We start from the raw sequence: 20,990 nt of genomic DNA on the forward strand, positions 1-20,990 counted from the left end.
AGCTGAAATCTTATACTATTTTATTTTGGGAAGTGTATCAGCTATGTTTCTCTTTCAAGGCAGTTTATAGAGCAATGAAAACACAAGTTTTTAAAATCATAGAACTGGAAGGAACCTAAACGGTCATCTAATCCAAGCCCCTGCAATGCTGACAGATGGCCAGCCAACCACCAAGGAATGAATATTCACTAGCTTTCAAGGTAGTCCATTCCACTGTCAAGCAGCTCTTACTGTCAAAAAGTTTGTTCTAATGCTTAATTGGAATCTCTTTTAATTTGAATCAGATGGAGTAGGGAGGGAAACAGAATTTGTATTCATTACCCTTTCTTCAGTTTGCATTATGTCTTCTCAATTGCATGTCTGCAGACAAGGACTGTTAGTATGTGTATTGGCTCGCAGTACAATCTTAACTATGGATTGTATGCCATTTTAGTCCTACTCAGAGTAGATACAGTGGAAATGATGGGCATAAATGAGATACATCAATTTCAGTGGGGCTACTCTGAATACAAATCCATGTCTACTCAAAATTTATCCTAATTAATGCAATGGGGCTTATTCCCAGATCAGCGGGTGTAGGATTGCAGTTTTAGTTATGCTCAGGGTAAACCCACTGGGGGATTTCCAATGTAAGTCATAGTCAGAGTTACACCCATTGTCTATTCTATTAATTTCAATGGTTATACCCTGGGCATGAGTAGCATTGGATATCACCCACTGAAAGCAGTAGCCATCCCACTCATTTCATTGTGTCTGTTCTTAGCGTGACTAAGTGTAGATTCAACCCAGTGATTCTATGTCACCAGCTCTTGTGATTCGAGGACCCGCCACCAGCTTGGGGATAAGAAAGACACTTGGACGCAGTATATTAGGTTAATGGGCTAAAAAAAGGCCACAACTTTATTGATTACAGCATCTGAGAAGTACTGGCTTAGGCACTGGATAAATCCCCTCAGGAAGGGGTGAGTCTAACAAGGGTTAACCACCAGTATGGGGAGCCTGTTGATGCAAATACAACTGTAAGCTCACCCCTGATGTCACCGGGGGTCGTGCCATGGCCCCCAGCCATGCAGGGCATCGGACAGGATCCACGACCGCCAGATTCCTTTAAAGTGAAGGGGTAGGCGATGGCCACACCCTGCCCTTCCATACACCAACAACATATTCCAATGCCTAACCGCCAATACCTAAAAGTTGTGACGATTTGCTACGAGGTAGGCGAAAAACCAAGTGCCAATTTGCCAGTTGGATAAAAATCCCTACCAGGCCCCTTGGGCAACCAAGGTGACCAGCCACAGGTCCATAGCAATGTCAAGAACCAAGCAGTGAACTAAAAGGAGAGTGGGTGACCCGTTGAAACCCAGCAGCGCAATGAGGGGAAGGAGCTGCCGCGGCCGCATTTGAGCGGCTAAACCCCACCCCCAAGCCTCCCCTCGATTGGTAGGCTGCCCAGGGAGCACAGCGCAGCAGCGGTGACGGCAACCAGGGGCCAGAACGCCCCCTGCAGAGCACGGGAACGGCTCCAGATCACAATCCCTCCCCTCCGGGAGGAGGAGAGGCTTTTTCAGCTGAAGAGTGGAGTAAGAATACTTCAATTAAATAAACATAGCCTTGGATAAAGAGGAAGGAGAAGGATATGGCAGAGTAGTCACCTGAATAACAGAGATATGGAGAGAAGCTACGGTCACTGTGAGGTGAAGGAGAGTCTCCCATAACAGGTAACAGTGATGTGCAGAGCTGCTCACCTGGCAAAATGGCCAGAGGGGTGCAAAGAGTTCATTTGCATTTCATTATTTCACTTCTTCTCATCATTCAGCTCCTCATTCCCTTTGCCATTCATTTGTTTAAATCACATTTGTTTTGTTGTTTGTTCATTAATGTTACATCCACGACATTACTAAGGGGCATGAATCTGCCAGTGGCAGTTTCTCTTATTCCAATCTTAAATTCAATTCACCACTTTCCACACCATTTGCATTTTAAAAAAAAGCTTCTCATGAACATTTCACAGCATTTAAGTGTACATTTGTCCTAATATTTTTGTATGCAATGTAATAATTTTATTCAGATTTGCCTAATATACAAATTTTAAAGCGATTTCCCCTAATAGAATACATTTTAAAGTAGTGTTCATTAGTATAATGTGGTGTGTGTGTAATAGAATCATATAACAGTAGAGCTGGAAGGTACCCCAGGGGTCATCTAGTCCAACCCCCTGCAATACAGGAATTATAGCTAAAGCATCCCTGACAAATGGTCACCCAGCCTCGGTCTAAAAATCTGATATCCACAGCAAAGGAACAAAACAACAACAACAAAAAGGTTAGGTAAAGGTAAAGGGATCCCTGACCATTAGGTCCAGTCGTGGCCGACTCTGGGGTTGCGGCGCTCATCTAGCTTTATTGGCCGAGGGAGCCAGCGTACAGCTTCTGGGTCATGTGACCAGCATGACTAAGCCGCTTCTAGCAAACCAGGGCAGCGCACGGAAACACCGTTTACCTTCCCGCCGGAGCGGTACCTATTTATCTACTTGCACTTTGACATGCTTTCAAACTGCTAGGTTGGCAAGTCCTAGGCTCTGTGGTTTAACCCACAGCACCACCTGCGTCTCTAACAACCTTAATAAATAACAGGCAAAAAAGAGAGATATTCTTAAGCATGTGCAGTTTCAACAAAACATATATACACACACAAAACATTTTGCCAACCTTGATAGAGGAAAAAGTGTCCTTGTGTTAAAGCACAACTTCTTTGGGAATTTTAACTTCAAACAGCTGTGTTTGATTATTTTATGGTTGTATTGGCTGATTCAATTTATATTTTAGTTTGGTTTAATGATTACTGTATATTAATAAATAATAGAAATAAAGTCTCATTTACTTCAAGCGAAATAACCTCTGAGTAAAATATAACAAGGACAACCAATTGTGTTTTCTTCTGTAAAGGCACTGCACTTTGGGAGGGAATGAAATTACGTGCACATAGGGGAAAGTGCTTAACTAAACATACCCTAGAATCTTCCCCTGTCTAACATCAGGCTAGCTGCAACCAGCCTCTGCTGCTTTAGGAGCCCAAGTCACAGGAGGGTGTGGTCAGCATTTTTTTCCCCTTACCAATTAGCAACTTAGGAGTGCTGCCTACTAAGTGCAGAAGGCTTTGAACTGCCTCCACAGTTTCCTTTCTAACTTTATTTAGCAATGTCCAATTTACTTCTCCCACCACCACCTTAATAAAAGTTGGAAGTCCAATTTACTTCTCCCACCACCACCTTAATAAAAGTTGGAAGTCTGGGAGTCCTGCTGGCTTGAAGTGTGTACCTGCAGTCCCACCCTGTTGGTGGTGTTGGGTGGGGCCAGCAAACACTGAACCTCCTGTCTATTCTCACAGGTTTATTGATCATGTGGTGGACTTGTCCAAACACACCTACAGAGAAAGGTCTATGAACATACAATTGTATACCCTTAATCATAGCAAATGACCAACTGAAGAACTGAGGTCAAGGTGGTTCTACTGCCAGGTTTCTGGTTCCTCCTTTGTGTACATTTGCTTGCCGTGTTTCTGCCCTCTGAACAATTCTGAAATGTTTTGCGTTTAGAGAATAAGATGGATAGAAAAGGCATCCCAACCAAAATTTTCTCAGAATTGCCCACAGAAAGACTTCAATGCATCTCGCATCTTGATTATATTGTCAATCCTACTGAAATAATTTATCTCTCTCTTTCAGTCCTTGAGCTTGCCTCATAACACAGGCATATTTCAATGTCAAGTTTCTTGGGACAGTCTCTCTCTATATCTCTCTCTCTCTGTGTGTGTGTTTTAAATTTGTGAAAAACTACCCAGAGAGAAAGGAAAGTCTAAATGCCAACGAGACCTAATGCACCTATATAAGAGCAATATTTGCATAAGATGAAGACAAACAGTCTTATATTTGAAGAATTGGATCTGCCATCCAGGCAAAGTTAGGAAACCTGCTTGATGCACAAATAACATTTTCCTCCAGAAAAGAAAAATTGAAAAGTGGACACAGTATCATTCATAAATCTTCAGGGACCAGAACTCAGATGCCTCTTCGTCAGGTGAGGGAGGCAAGGACTCTGAACTTGAAAGGAAAGGGCATGCTAGTAGCAGAAACATGAACCAAGGATGTGGCACTGCCGTCTTCTGACTCAGAAGACTCCACTTCACTCCAGAAGACTTAGGAAGCTCTGAGTTCCCCCACCCAGAGCCATGGCTAGCTCACAGATACTACTAGCAGTTGGGCTGTGCCTGCTGCTGCTGCTGCTGCTGCTGTATGAGGGCTCAGATTTAGCTCAATCCTTCCCAGAGTAACTTCAGAGTCCTGGCCCGAGTTTGGGACGTGCCTTGCTGCACTGCAGAGCAGGACTGAAACCATGGCTGAAATAATTCTGCACATCCAAGTACATTAATACAATACATATTTATTTATTTTACCTGCTTGTTTTATTTCATAAAGTAATAAGGAAGGAGGAAGCCCATGGCTAATTCAGTTCTGCCTGCAGAGGCAGTACCCTTGAGAGAAATGCCTTTGCTCAGGGGCTCCAGAGCCTTGTCTTCTGGCGTGCTGCAATGCTGTACCTGTTCACGCCTCTGCTGTCATTTGGGAGAAGATTTCTGACAGTGGGTGATAGCTGAGAGGTCTCCAGGGGAAAGGGGGGAAACTGCTGTGGGCAGAGGGTAATTCAGACAGAAATGATTCACTGTTTTCCCTTGATTTCCCTCCCATCCCCTGAGAACTCAATTGTTTCCATGTTAATCTGAGGCAAATAGAGAGAACTCGCCTGTTTCTATTCAGCAAATATCTACTCCATTAGGTTTCCAACTGCCATCCAAATGCTTTTTGTTTACCCAAGCTTCTGGCAGTATTTAATGTGGACATTTTCATGGACGACCTGTTTTATTGCTGTGATTTGGTTTTTATATGTGGCAATAAGATTTTCTGATTATTTTATTTTATAGCTTTCGTTAGTCAGTGTGCTATCGTGAGGACAAACCAGTCAATATATATGAACTAAATATTTATTTCAAAACCAGTGATCCATCTAGTCCAGCATCCTTTTCACACAGTGGCCAATCAGTTGCCTGTGGGAAACCAGCAAGCAGGATTAGAGCACAAGAGCGCTCTCCCCTTCTATAGTTTCCAGCAACTCGTATTCAGAAGCATTGCTGCCTCAGGCCTCCTCCCACTGTTGCCTGTGACCCTCCCCACTCATAGGTATGTTTGGAAGTTTCCCCAGAAGTTTCCCATGAGAGAATGTGGCCCTCAAGTGGAAGAAAGTTCCCCACACTTGTTCTACACATTTTACAAGACCTGCGAGTACTGCCCAACAAGCCAAGCAGTAGCTCCAAAAGCAGGGCCGGCTCTACTGTTAAGCTGAGTGAAGCAATTGCCTCAGGCAGCAGATGGGACAGTGACAAGGTGTTAGTGGACTATGTCACACTGCTTGTCCTGCACCCACTAAGCTCAGCTGCTGCTCTGTCCCATGGGGGAGGATGCTGCCACACAGCATTGAAATAAGAATGAACTCTCAGTCCCGTCAGCTTCTGAACACTGGATGGGTGGGGGTGCCATCTTGTTAGTTGTCTCGGGCAGCAAAATGTCTTAGGTTAGCCCTGTCCAGAAGGCCAATTTGGCTCCCATAAACGGCATAGGTAGAAAGGGCTAACTCCAGCCCCTTCCCTCAGCACCAGGACTCCAATCCCAATCAGGTTCCCTTAAAAAAAAAACTACATCTAGCCCATAAAACAACAACTACTACTGCTACTACTGCTACTACTGTGGGACTCCTGCTGCCTTATCAGCTTGTGTTCTCAAGTCAAAAGAAAACTGTTTATGCAAAACAAATGCACAGGCTACATAAGGGAGTGAATTCCCATGAGAATTCTTTCTCATTCTGTATGGGAGAGTGAATTCTCAATGCCGTTGAGGGAAAACAACTTTCCAATCCCCGGGAAAGAAAATAAAAATTAGGTACAGAGTAGTGGCATCCCTGACAATGAGATAAACTTCAAATGTACTCTGTATTTTCTTTCCCCTTTACCAGACCTGGTGTAAATGCCTGGGTGAATGCAAGGCCTCTGAGGGCCCACTCCAGCTGACACTGGCTTAGTAGTAGTAGTAGTAGTAGTAGTAATAGTATCATCATCATTATCACCATTTCTATATTGCTTTATATTTTTACCAAAAAAAAAAATCTCAAAGCAGTTTGAAACACTTAGTGTCTTTTAGACCTTTTCTGGCCAGGGGGCCACATTCCCTCCCGGGGAAATCTTGAGACTACATGACACTTGTGGACAGCACTACAGGTTGGGTGTGCAAGGTTTAGGCTAGTGGCCAACAGCTTCTGCAAGACACAGAGTCCTCCAGGACACACACACACACACACACTTTTACTACTCCATTCTCCACCTCCCCACCTCGAGGGACCAACCATCCTGTTTTAAGTGGGATTGGGGTTTACTTCTAGGCAGTGCTTTTTTCTGAGGGTACGCATACCCCTAAGCATTTTGTGAATCTCAGTTTGGCCTCATTGAGGGGCAGTATTTCAATAGGATCAGGAAAATGAGAGTACCCCTAAACATTTTTTTTAGGAAAAAAGCACGGCCTCTAGGAATATTCAAGGTAGTCTCAGAAGGCTCAGCCAAAGCAGCTGACAGTTCAAATCAATAAACTATAAAAGAAACAATAAAAATAATATGAAACCTAAAAACAAAAGCTAAACATAATTGCATGTCTGCTTTCGAAAAGGATCAAATATGAACTAACATAAAATGCTGAAGTAAAATGTAATGGGATGCCAAATGCAGGTATCAAATTGACAATGAATATTTTATTTATTTCTATTTTGAAATGTATAGACCACTGACTTTATCAAAAGGATCCCAGGGTGATGAACAGTAATAAAAATGCAACATACCATCTTTAAAATAATTAAATTTGAATATTTAGGCAACATCTGGTCAACATTCAAAATGTTTTATTTATAAGATTTGTATCGTTGATTTTAATTATTGTAAGCTGTCATCAGTGCTATTTGAGCTCTACGGGTGTTAGTTTATGGGAATAAGGAGTGGCATAATCAAAGTCAAAATGTCCCATTCTCCCCCCCACACACACACACACCAGCCCCCCGAAACACACTGGCAAACATTTTCCTACCAACTTGTGTGCATCCATCATTATCATATAAGAGTAGCTAATTATTATTCTTCAAAAGCAATGGAATTGCTGACTAAAGCATTTGGCTGGCTGCTCAGACGTTCCTAGAGGAGAACATAGGATATTAAATCAGATGCAACCTGAAATGCAGCTCCATATGTAAATTGGACAAAGATGGGTTACTCCACAAATTTCCATAGTGTGCAGCTTTGAGAGAGGAAGCCTCTCTTACGAACTGGAAACAAATCATTCTTTTTTGGCAGACCGCTTCTACATGGGCTGTCAGTAATAATTCTCTGGTTGGAGTTTGGATGAAACTGGCTTCACATTCAGGCTTAGTGATTTTATTAATGCTGAATACAAAAAGGCTGGGATACAGGCATTTGTATTCAGTGGTGCCTTTGCCTTTGCCGTTGCCTTTGGAGAAAAGCGCTTCTGTTGGCACAAATCCTAGGCGAAAGACCTCTCCCTGAGACCCTGGAGTAGGCCTGGCTTCAGCATCTGACATAGTGAGGGATTTGCCAGAGCCCACAATGACTGACACACTGCATATCCCCACAAACTCACTGCTGCTGCTGTGGATGGAGAAATCTGTCAGTTTTGCTGCTCCAAGGTTCTCGTTTTTCCAGTTCTCCACATATACGCAACAATTTACTTTTTTAAAAAAATCCTCACAAAAATTTACCAGCATTTCATTGTGAATTTCTCTTGGTGGCTTCACGTGATGGCAGTGGGGCTGACTTGGGATCCAATAGATCCCAAGCTGTCTCAACCTCTCCCCACCCCTGGAGCACTCCATTTTGGGACATTTCACTGTCTGCCAGTAATAGAAAATCCACCAGCCAAACCTCCACCCACCCGCCTATTCAGCCAGGAGGAGGAGGAGCTCAACACCAATGAAGTGGGTGAAGTGGTGCTGGTGTCAGTTTGCAGGTGGAGGCCAGAGGGGCTGGGCAGAGGAGCACCTTGGCCAAATGCAACATCACCACTGCCAGCCTGGTGCAAAGGGGATTTGGAATTCAACCTTAACCTAAAACCTTGAGCTTCATAAGCTCAAATGTAGAGAGGAAAGGCTCCTCCTGCTCTTAGATTTCTATCTGGCTGCTTTTGATATTCATAGATGTTTTATGGATGATGAGTGTATTGTTGATTTTATTATTGTACTTTCATGGCAGCAGGTTTGTAGATTCTTCACAGCATTAAAGAACACAGCTAAGAACTGCTGGCATAAATAAAGAATGTGCAGGAACATCCGTATGGAAAAGGACAGCAATACTTTCATATAGGCATATTGTGCCCTGAGCCTATTGCACATTGTTTCATCCTAGTTTTAACACAGCTTTTGTACTTCAGCCCAGAAGGCTGATCGATTGTCTCTCTCAAGTTTGATTCACTATAAGCCAGCCAACAAAGGCTCTTAGGAGCATCTTGAGGTAAGGACATTAGGAGGACACCAAGTTCAGGACATCAGGAGCACATCTGCTACCTAGGTAGGAGATTCCCTGTATGATGCATGAAGTCCGTGAGGCACAAGCAATTTCAGACTCAACTAAGTAAGAAAACCACCGGTCCTAGACTATATTTAGACAGTTGTATCTACCAAGGTCTATCATCTTGAATGAACTGTGAGCACAGCTGCAAATAAGTGATTGACATTCAATCTGCAGCCACATGTGTGATAATAACATATGAACTTACACTCACCTCTTACATCACTGAATTTAATTCACGGTGGTCTAAATGTCCAGTCCTCTTGAACCAATTTCTGCTTGGTTCTTTGTCTTGCTCATATGTCTGAGTGTTGGTCTAGGACAGGCATAAGCAAACTCAGCCCTCCAGATGTTTTGGGACTACAACTCCCATCACCCCTAGCTAACAGGTCAGGGATGATGGGGGTTGTAGTCCCAAAACATCTGGAGGGCCGAGTTTGCCTATGCCTGGTCTAGGACAGTGGTTCTCAAAGGCTGTGGCACGCCACACTGATGATGGCAAGTATTTTCCAATGTATTTATTATCAATTAAAAAATGGTGCAGTGTGAGAAAATGTTTATTCTGAAAGTGTGGTCTAGGATCAGGGAGAAAACCAGTTTCAAATCCAACCCCCTATGAGGTTCACCTTGGGACCAAACTCACAAGGTTGGTTTGAAGATAAAATGGGGGGGGGGAGCTGTGTATCCTATCTGAATTCCATGGAGAAAGTCTGGGATGACCACAAGAAGAGCCTGCTGGCCCATCTGGTCCAGCATCTTGTTCTCACAGAGGTCCATAGGAAGCCAGAAAGCAAGGCCTGAGCACTACATCCAATGGTTCTTAAGCTAAGGTTCAGCAGTCCCTGGAACAAGCAGCTTCTAGCACCACAATGTTGTGGGTTTTTATGGGGAACATATGACTAGAATCAACTTACTGCATGAGGCCCAGGGGTCTCTGAATGTTTCTTGAAAATAAGCCCCCTCACCACCACCACCCACCCCAAGTAACCAACTTTGAAGCACTATTTCAGAAGCATTTTGATATGACATAGTAATAAAATAAAATCCTACAGGTTGCCCCCAATAATTTTGGCACACCAAACTAGCTCTTTAGATAGCAATCTGAGGACTAAACTACATATTTATTCATTTATAATCATTTTTAGATCACTAGTATAAAAGTGGTTTATCTTTTTTAAAAAATGAAATAATAAAGGTAAAATTCATAAATCTGAAGGGCCTATGAAGGGTCACATCTATTATTCCCTAAAGTCCCACCTGAATAAAAGTCTTTCTAACACATGGCAAAAACAGCCAGCTATTGGTGTAGGCTGCATATCAAAGGAGGCATTTCCCATCAACTGGATGCCTGCAGGGGCAGAGCACCCCTTCCCCTGTGGATCATGGCCAGTCTCTAACTTCCTTTAAAAACATAGACAACAAAAGAGAGTTATACAGTTAGCATCTCAACAAGAGTGGTTACTGGGCCAGAAAAGGAGAAGAAAAACTTGGCTGTACCAGTAGATAATCATATATATGGATTTGGCCTGGTTGCCGTGTTCCTTTGCTGACTGTGAGCCTTTTTGAGGATATCCATTATTGCTAACAACCAGCAATGTATAGTGATTTATTAGACTTAACATCAGAACAGAACGACACTAGGTGGTTTCCAAGAGCTTAATTTAATCTTCTTCTTTTTTGTTCTGCATTCTGCATTTACATCAGGAAACAGGCAATGTCTTCCTTGGGAGCTGGATGTGAGGAAAGTATTGCAAGAAAACTGATTTTCTTATCACTGTCGAATTACGATTTCTTTAAAAGATTCTGAAAATATGCCAGGTGCTGTTCAAAAGTTAAATGCAGAAGAAGGTAGCTGCAGACTCACAATGTGAAAAGGCATGAGACAAGAACAGAGAGCCCTTGAAGGGGTAAATGAAACTAAACAAACCAAACTGTAAGCAAGAGATGGGTCAAAGAAGTCAAACTGTAAGCTCTATCCATGCTTCAGTCCCAAAATTGCCTGCAAGCAATTTTTCTCAATATAATGCATTTTTGTACATTGTTTTCATTAGCACATACATTTTTCATGCACTTAGTATATGCATTTATGTACACATTATTAGTTGGATAACTGCACTGCAAAAACTGGAAAAGTGCAAATTTCGAAGAAAGACCATGTTTCGGTTTTCATATTGTTTCAGAAAGTGTGAGTGAGTAACACATGACAAGGACTTATTGAGAATCCTATGTGTGCTGCCTTCCCACATAGGAAGAAAGAAGGAATATAAATACATAGTCAGAGCATAAGGTAAGAAAATACTGCATATCAAAGAAGGCAGAAACTTTTCAAGGCAATTACAGTATGCCTCAATGCCAATGCGAAGAACTTTTCTTTACATATAATTGTGATATATTTTAAACCTGTACATTTTTGCTTTTTGAGAAAATCTCCTGAACTCAGAAGAATCCAGTTCCACTTCAGTTACTTACCGACTCAAGAAGACTGTCAGGTTTATCGAGAAATGTGATCAGTACAGTGGAGGGGAGATTCAGAATGAGAAGCAGAATATGAATACAGTTGGGTAAGCAGCATCTCACTATGAAGAACACAGGGAAAGAAGCAGCTGCAGTTAATCTTTGATGGAAGAAACTGATCTCTGGAATTGCTCAAACATACTAATAATGTTGCTAATTACCAGCTTAGATATATAAAGGGATGTTTGCAATAATGCTCTCCCTCTCATTAGTCTAACTCAAGGCAGACCTTTTCAATCTCCTCACTGCCCTTTGAGCCATAATTTCTCTCCTTTGATATAATGATCATATTCAAATGTGTATTAAACTCCAGGCATTTAAACTGTGTGTGTTTGTTGTACTTTGACTTCACAATTCAGGCTCCACTAAACAGGTTTCTTTACCTGCCTATATTTCATTAAATAACACTTGCCCCAAACCTCAATCTTGACATACAAAAATTCTCCTCTCTCTCTCTCTCTCTCTCTCTCTCTATATATATATATATATAACTAACAAAATCAGCTATGAATTCTAGGATGCATTCCATATTGTATGTTAAATGTATTTAAAAAATAAAACTTTTAAATGTCCTGTGATTCTGTGATCAGGATGCTATAGTTTGAAGACAATAATAAATTATGGATTTCAGGGTGGAGATTTTCTTTATTCAATCTGGTGCATCAATACAGGAACAGAACATTCTTTAAATCTTACATAACCAAAGTGGGGGGGGGGTAATAAATGCAAGCTGCTTTTGCTGTAATGAACCTGTCATTACCTTTGCTTTTCAGACAGTTACAGCAGTTACAAATTTGAATTTGTCACAGGCTGTGTTAACTGTATAGATGCAATCCATCAAATGACATGTAAATCTCCCTTGAATAATGTGATATTCCTTATTATGAGGCAGCTGTTTTTTTATAACTCAGTTTCTCCGAAACAACACATTACTGGATATAAAGGGATTATGGATCACATCCTGATCATGCCATTTTGTCATTTGTAGGATTCCACCCTATTGCAGTGTTGTTGCTTGCATGTAACAACAAACAACAACAAACCATGCCTTGGGATGGTTTTGTCTCTATTTTACCAAGCCAAGAAAAGAAGAAAAACATAGATAGGGCATTCCTTCTGATATCTGGGGGATGCAAAACATGGTCACCCTTGTTTTGGGAAAGGAGACAATTAGTTCAGTTTAGCTGGCATTTTTATGAGACAATAACCCTTACTTGCACTTCCCAAATCAGTATGTGAATTGAAACACAATTATCATTCAAAATTCACACTTCCCTACAGATCTGGAACAAAAAAATAAAGTGTACAAAAAATAACATATAATATAGCATGCACCAAAATGCATATGTCTGTAAACGTAACCCAAAACCAGATTCAGGAGAATCTGTTTGCAAAAATGTGCATAGTAGGCAAAATTACACACTATACTGTATATTTATATATTAATAAATGTGTGTGGAAATGCCTATGAATTTCCAAGCAGATTTTTTAAAAAACTGAGGTGGAAATGGGATTAACTAAGAGTGGGAAAATTAGAAATTGAAAAGAACCGAACTTGATATATACATCTAGCTCCACCCCTTGTTATCATCCAGCGTTGGTGGAGAAGTAGCAGCAGAGCCAAATAATTCTAATTATTTCTGCATCCTCCGCCCTGCTGAGTTCTATGGTGGCAACACTGAGACAAATCAGGGAGACGAATGCAGCTTAGAGTGCCTCCCTTGAAAAGTTTATAAGCAGAAACACAGAATGAGGGCAGAGTGTGGTTGGTGGGACAGTGCCCCATTTGCCCCAGTGGATGAGTCTCCACAACTGCCATGGATGGGCAGAGGTGCTTGTGGGACCTGACCATAGTGCATCTTGACTTGGGGGGTGCAATTTGATTCCCTGCCTCAGGTAGCAGAAAGTCTTGGGCCAGCCTTGGTCATAAACATGTGTAGAGTAGTGAGCAAAGACTGCTAAAGGAAACCAAGCTTCTTGGGGCGAGGGGGGATGATGCCCTAAGATACCCTTGTTTTCTAAGGGACCGTCTACCTTGCATCCACAGTTTGCACATTCCTGGTTCTACAGCAGCCCCTGTTAGTTACCATGGCAACCTCCACACTGCCATCCTTAATCTCTCTTTGGTACTAAGAACAGCTTCAGAATTATATCGACATGTTGTAGCTCAATCCTGAGACTCTGGGGAACTTGGAGGGAGGAGAGGGGAGCAATTTAATCATTATATTCAGGGCAGTTGTTGTTCTGAGGAGTGATAGGCACTATTGTTCCCTTGTCAGTAGGGAAGTGTTCCAAGCGAAGTTCTTTTTCAGGCAGAGATAAAAACATTTGTATTGTTGTTGTTAGGAACATAGCGCTTAAAGTGGAAACACTGAGAAGCGATTCTCCCCAAAGCAGTGGCCAAGACCCCTGTGGGCTCCAATGAGGAATATGGTGGGGGCAAAGTGTGAGAGCCCCCTCCCTTTGCATCATAGTCCCAATCCAGATCAGAAGGTTCCCTCTGTTGGTGCTTATTTGTCATACTCAAAGTAGGCACATTGAAATTAGAGGTGTGAGCGTTTGTGTGTGGGGGGTGAGGTTTAGAGGGCAAGACTAGTTTTGATGGGCTTAAGTTATAGGAGGTCTCTGCATTTCCATATCATATGTGGAAATGTGTGGAATAAATATGTGGGAAAAGCTTCTGGGAAATGATCTATAATGAATTAAAGAAAAAGTTTAAAATAATTTTTGTTTAAAAAACCAGAAGCTTTTTTACTTGGACTGATAGGAACTGAACTCCCCGAAGAACAGAAGAAAATATTTATGTATGCTACAACAGCTGCCCGAATATTGTTAGCCCAAAGATGGAAGAAAGAAAAGATACCGACGAAAGAAGAATGGCAAATCAAGCTACTGGCCTATGCAGAAATGGCAAAATTATCGGCAAAGCTCAGAGACTATGACAATGAGAAGTTTGAAAAAGAGTGGGAATCATTTATTGTTTACGTACAAAAATACTGTAACAGGTTGGTACATTGGCAGGGTTTTAACCAGCAGAACTTGCAACTAGCAGAAAATTAGATAAAATTAAGGGAAATGATAATTGAAAAAGTTTAAGAATTGCTATGCAGAAGAACTTGGTTAATATAAGGAACCAGAAGAGGGTATGGAGGGAAGTCCAGAGATTTAAAGAATCTCAAAGAGAAGGTTTGTGAAAAGGCATTTGTATAAATTTAGATCTGGTAGAAATGTGAGCTAATTACTGTTTTTATTTGTGAAAATGTAACTGTGAAAAACTAATAAAACATTATTTACAAAAAAAAAAAACAACAACAGGGAGTCCATGGTACTTAGCTAATTGGGAACCACTAACTTCTATGGGGTGGGTGTGTTCCCCTTTGCTCTAGTTCTTCAAGCAGAGGCTGGACAGTCAACTGTTGGAACAGGTTTTTAGGAAGTAAACAGCAATTACAGTTGACTATGCAACAGATTAATGTTCTGCATTTATAGTTTCAGTTTCAGTCTCTTTTTTAGCTGCTTATGATTCATTTACAAATAGCAGCAGCAGCATTCCAGATGGCCTCCACACTACATATTTTCCAGAAATAGACAATTGCAGAAACTACAAGAACTACCCTAGTAAAGCCATCAGAGTAAGCTTTTGGGACATCTGGAACAGAATTTTAAATGAATTTAAATCCTCCCAGCCAATTAAAACCCCCAAAAAACTAGTTCTGCGGGTATTCCCACACACCTAAAGCCAGAAACAATAACAGAAATCTAGTGTTCAGAAGTTGATGGGAAAGATTAAGGCAAATGCAGAATCAGTAACAGAATTAGTCCATTTGCCTTGGGTGATTTACGGGTCATAGTCAGCTTGAAAGCCAGAATTCTTGTGAACTGGCATGGGTTAACAAAAAGAAGAAGGGGGGGGGGACACTGCCAGGAAAATATTGATCAACTGTCCACATGATATTTGAGGAGATCACATCTTTAATTAGACTGGATTATGAGTCTTACCCTTTGGCAGAGCAGAGGCTCTTATCATGCTATGATTTATCTTGTCAGTCCTTGGAAGATATGATATGAAGGCACCAAGTACAGAGAGTAATAAGGAACTGCAGTCCAAACAGGTGTCATTTCATTTCCTTAGAATTCTATGGCCCATAATTCATCTGGGGCAAATAGACTAAATCCCACTTAATGGTTCTCTATTATTATTTCAGACATAGGAAGCTGCCTTATACCGAGTCGGACCTTCAGTTGATCTAGCTAACTATCATCTGCACCACACCAGCCTGTGGCCTTCCAAATGGTTCTGGACTGCAGTTCCTGTGACTTTATTAATTAATGGTATTTACAGACTGCTTAACATACATGGTCCCTAAGAAGTAAATGCCACTGACTGTTGCCCCATGCCAGCTGGTGGTGTCGTAGAAATTATATAAAGTAAAATAAAAGTAAAATAAAATTAAAAGTTGAAATGTGTGTGAGGAAAGCTGAGCAGGTGACAGTTGCAATGTGAAGGTTGTGCTTGCAAGAAAACGATGAGAGAAGGATGGAACGACAAAAACACAGGAGCTGCTGCAATTACTGTTAAGGACAAAGGAAAGAGGGAAAGATATGACGGTTGCTCTGCCTTGAGAGCAAGGAAGCACTGCCATATATGGGTCAGGGCAAACGTCAGTCTGCAGAAAACCCGATTGATGTTTGTTCCAATTCAGAGGTAAACAGCAGGTTTTCCCAGGGGGAAGCCACAGGACAAGCGGAAGTGTGGAGGAGCCATTCAATGGACCAAGGGTCTGACTCATTAGAAAGCAGCTTACTGTGTTCAAAACTGCATATTTGGAGCTGCAGCATAACAACAACAACAACAACAACAACAACAACAACAACAACAACAACAACAACAACAACAACAACTTTTTATTATTTATACCCCGCTCATCCGGCTGGATTTCCCCAGCTACTCTGGGCAACTTCCAACAAAAGATTAAAAATACATTAAAACATCAATCATTAAAAACGTCCCTAAACGGGGCTGCTCTCAGGTGTCTTCTAAATGTCAGATAGTTGTTTATTTATTTGACATCTGATTGGAGGGCATTCCACAGGGCAGGCACCACTGCCGAGAAGGCCCTCTGCCTGGTTTCCTGTAACTATGTTTCTCTCAGTGAGGTAACCACTAGAAGGCCCTCAGAGCTGGACCTCAGTGTCTGGGCAGAATGATGGGGGTGGAGATGCTATCATGGGATGCTATCATGGTTTCCTTGGTCTTTGAAGACACAACCGTTACCTGAAGTAGCACACCTCAGCAATACCTTTTCTACCCAACAGCCACACCATGTGCGATCACAGATGTACTGCAATGGACTTCCACTAGACCAGAAGGCACACTGGCACATGCTAACCAGCCCCAGAAAAGACCACTGCAGTGAGAGGAAATATTGGTCCTAGCTTACTTGCTCCTGTCCTGCAGCAGCTATAGCTGCATATCCCAAGTGACTAGCTAATTGCACCTCTGCAATAAACCAGTGTCCTACAGAAGAGCATCAAGGTCCCTCAGACCCTGTTCATAATAGTAGCATAGCATTAAATGAAAGCAAAGGAGAGAACAGTTTAAAATCAATAAGCGAGGAGAGAAAAAGAATGCACTGTGAACTCTCCAGGATTAGAGAATTAAATGGTGGAATTCCTGAAAGAATGACATCCGGGAGGCCAATTTTTATAAGAGCTTGGACACTTAAGTGAATAACGAGAATATCCAGAAAGACTTAATAAACAACTATCCTCTACTGTCTTGGCACTTACTTCTTATTTTTTTCATATGCATCTTATTTATTGCATGTCACTACTGCTGCATACCAAAGCAGCTCCTGCACATAATTCTCCACTCCAATTTATCATCCTTGGCCGCAATATTGCTTTGTGGCAACTGCATCAGCTAACGTCTTAGTTTCTGGGCCTAATTTAACATACTTTTTGAATCATTAAGCCCCTCCTGGCTTTATTTCTCTTTGCACACACAATTCGGTTTGAAAAACAACAACCATGTCTTCTCTTAGGTATGTAGAACTGGTGTCTGAAAAGTGAGGTTATCTGTCTCCAATAATCTAATATGTTCAAAAATGCTCCTCTGCAAGCTGCTTCATCACTCTCATTCCTTATATTTATTTATTTCGGCAGTTTGTATGCCATTTAAATACTGTCGTTTCTTAGCAGTGTATGGGACACTCAGTACAATGAAACTGAAAATGAGTTAAAGCTATAAAATCAGAAATCAAAAACCTTCTGGAGTCAAGAAAAAGTATTCGGTAGGCACCAGAAGATCAACTCTATGCAAGAGGTGGTTTGATGCAGGCAAAGCTTGATCTGGTCAGAAGCCCCACATTCCAATATAAAGCTGTTTAAAATGCATTCATCTTCCAGCTCTATTCTCTGTAAAGCGTAATCTTTTGTAAGGAAAGAACACCAAAGTTCATCTTCTAAACCAGTGGCCCTCCATATGTTGTTAGATTCCAACTCCCATTGTCCTTGACTATTGGCCATGTTGGCTGGGGTTGATGGGAGCTGAAATCCAACAGCCTCTGACCATGCTGCCTACCCCTCTCCTCAGATGGGAAAATCTGTTTCTTAGCCCAGGCCACTGGCCAACCAAAACCCTATGGGTGGTGAGTGACCTCTCAGGCTGTGACCTGACACATGCATGGCAAGGTCACCTGCGGACACACCAAGCGCTTCATTTTCACCCAACAGCCTTGCTAGAGAAGTCAGGCAAATACATGTCATAAGAGAATCAAAGATTCATTTTGTCCCTGCTGGAATGGAATGCAGCATTCTTTTCAAACATCCATCATCAGGAAACTCTTCTGGCATTCTTTAGCCATTTCTGCAGCCAGATTTGTTATTCAGTAGCTGTCTGATCCCACCCAGTACGAGAGCCAGACACTTACTTAGTTCACGGTTCAGAAGGAAAAACACAAGCTCAGCTCTCTGGCATTGTTTGAAATGAATGCAACTTCCCAAGGGAACCGGAATGTGTGCTTGAAAGTCTATCTGTTTTTATTTAAAAGAAGAAGAGGAAGAAGAGCCTAAACATGGCTTCTTTGCTATTTTTGATTCATTCTTGAGAACTTTAATGCATGTTTTATTTCCACTCGGAGTATCTGGCCCTGTCACCCCTGGGCTGGAATTGGAAACTGGTCCCAATATTGATTCTCCCAAAGAGGAAGAAGAACCAGTAATTGATGGCGCATGTATAAAATCTGTCCATATATGTGCCAGAGTTAAGAGGCATAATCTGGAGAAAATATAACATGTCTAATTCATGTTGAGATCAGTGTTTAACTGTTCCACTAAGACCTGGTTCAGTTATCATGGAGGCTAAGCGCTAAACCATGAATGGTGATCAGCAGCAACCCACAATTATACATATTCCTGTTTTTGGGGGGCTCCCCGGAATATGTTGTAAGTCTTATCCTCCTTTAACTTCCATTCAGTGATTTTGCCTAAAGGGGAACCTGTAAATTTGCTTTGTATAGGCCAGCATTTCAGTGGCAACTCCAGAATGATACTCAAGTTTGTGATTGCTTCATCTCTCAGCTTGCCAGCTCAGGTTTACAATGTCAGCTCAAGAACTGCCTTGCCTGCAGTCAGATTGGCCCAAAAGTAGGTCAGGGTATGACAAGCTGTTTTCTGAGTAGCCTACTGTTTCTCCCTCTGCTCTTCCAAATTTCTCCCGTTTGAAAATGAACGTGGCCTAGATCAATCATTTCAAAGAACAGGCACCATGCACACAAACAAACAAAGCCAATTTGGTAATCAAATGGATTTGGATATATTTAAATAAACATACTGCAAACGTAGGTAGTCTCTTGCATAAAAGATATAATAATATATAATATATAAAATATAATATATAATATATAAAATATAATATATAATATATAAAATATAATATATAATATATAATATATAATAATGTATAATATATAATATATAATATACTATATATATAATATAATATATTATTATTATTATTATTATTATTATTATTATTATTATTATTAATACCCCGCCCATCTGGCTGGGTTTCCCCAGCTACTCTAGGCGGCTTCCAACAAAATATTAAAATACAATAATCTGTCAAACATTAAAAGCTTCCCTCAACAGGGCTGCCTTGAGATGTCTTCTAAAAGTCTGGTAATCTTCCAAGCATAATGGCACGCACTCCTTGTTTTTCATTCCCTAGAATTGGGTAGCCAACATGGTGCCCTCCAGATGTTGTGGGGTGCAATCTCATCGGCCCCAGTCCACACTGCCGGGGGTGGGGTGGAATCTGTAGTCCTAAATATCTGGAGGGCACCACCATGGCTACACCTGCTCTAGAACATTTCTCACACAGTGGGCCAGGACCCATAAGTGGACCTCAGCACCGCATCCCAGCTGCTGGCTATGTAGTACATCCCTTTGTTACTCCAAAACTAGTAATGGGACAGAGGGGAAGAGGATAAAATGAGGAGAAACCTGTTCATTGAAGACTTGACTGTGTTTTTTTTAAGGGTGCTGAGAGTGGTTAGGAGAACCCTATTCCCATCACAGTGCTACAGTTCTGATAACAATCATTCCCAAGTAAACTCTGGGAATTGTTGCCTGCCAACAACTCCCTCAGCTTCCCCCACACATTACAATGCAGTACCCATCGAAATCTCTGTGTGGAAAGTAGTATCACAGTGACAGGTTTTTGTCTATTCTACAATTCCACATGAGTGCGGGGAAAGTGGTACTTAATCCGAATTCATAATTTTTGGGGGGTGGGGAGACATGGCTTATTTATATGTTTTATATACCACCTGATATAACAAAGTCTCTAAGTTGTTCATACCAAATTTCAATAAATAAAAACACAAGGGGGAAAAGTTATCTCAAAATGCTATACTGAATTTGTGTTTCAGAAATACTGGAAACACAAAAAACAAGAGGATCAGCTTTCATTCTCTGCCACCAGTCTCAACAGTTTCTAATGCTTATGAGTTTATTCAACTATGTTATTGTGCTTGCGGAAGGATTAGCAAGTGGATTTTCCCCCCTCCCTCCCACTGTGCACTATGGGCCTCTGGGCTGGGGACCCTCGCAACACATTTAGGGGAGGAGGGGCGGTCATTCCATTACACAAGGAGAAACAGAATGATCTGCTTAGCGCTATGTTGAACACAACCCTATGGCTGCAAAACAGACTCAAATGAGTTTAAATGTAGAGCTGCCATTGAATTATGGGATGCACTGGAACCCGATAGAACCAAATTCCAAATTCCATATCTGATCTGAAACAGATCTGGTTTGGGCCACGAGGTAATTCTAAGCTATTTTGCATAAATATACAGTGGTACCTCGGGTTAAGTACTTAATTCGTTCTGGAGGTCCGTTCTTAACCTGAAACTGTTCTTAACCTGAAGCACCACTTTAGCTAATGGGGCCTCCTACTGCTGCCGCATCGCCAGAGCACAATTTCTGTTCTCATCCTGAAGCAAAGTTCTTAACCCGAGGTACTATTTCTGGGTTAGCGGAGTCTGTAACCTGAAGCGTATGTAACCTGAAGCGTATGTAACCTGAGGTACCACTGTAACTTCATTAAAATGATGCTTGCATATGGGAGCTTTATAAGTTACTGCCAAAATTTCCCATTCCTTAACACCCTGGACTTATCTGTTATTGATTGCAACAACCATCAAGCCATCTTCCCAGCAAGACATTGGGGACTTGTTGCAAGCACTTTGAACAGTGTAAAACTACTTTCTGCAATATGTTTATTTAAATACCTAGTTGTTCAT

Source organism: Podarcis liolepis (assembly GCF_965112155.1).
Source record: "Podarcis liolepis genome assembly, chromosome: 7".
NCBI lineage: Eukaryota > Metazoa > Chordata > Lepidosauria > Squamata > Lacertidae > Podarcis > Podarcis liolepis.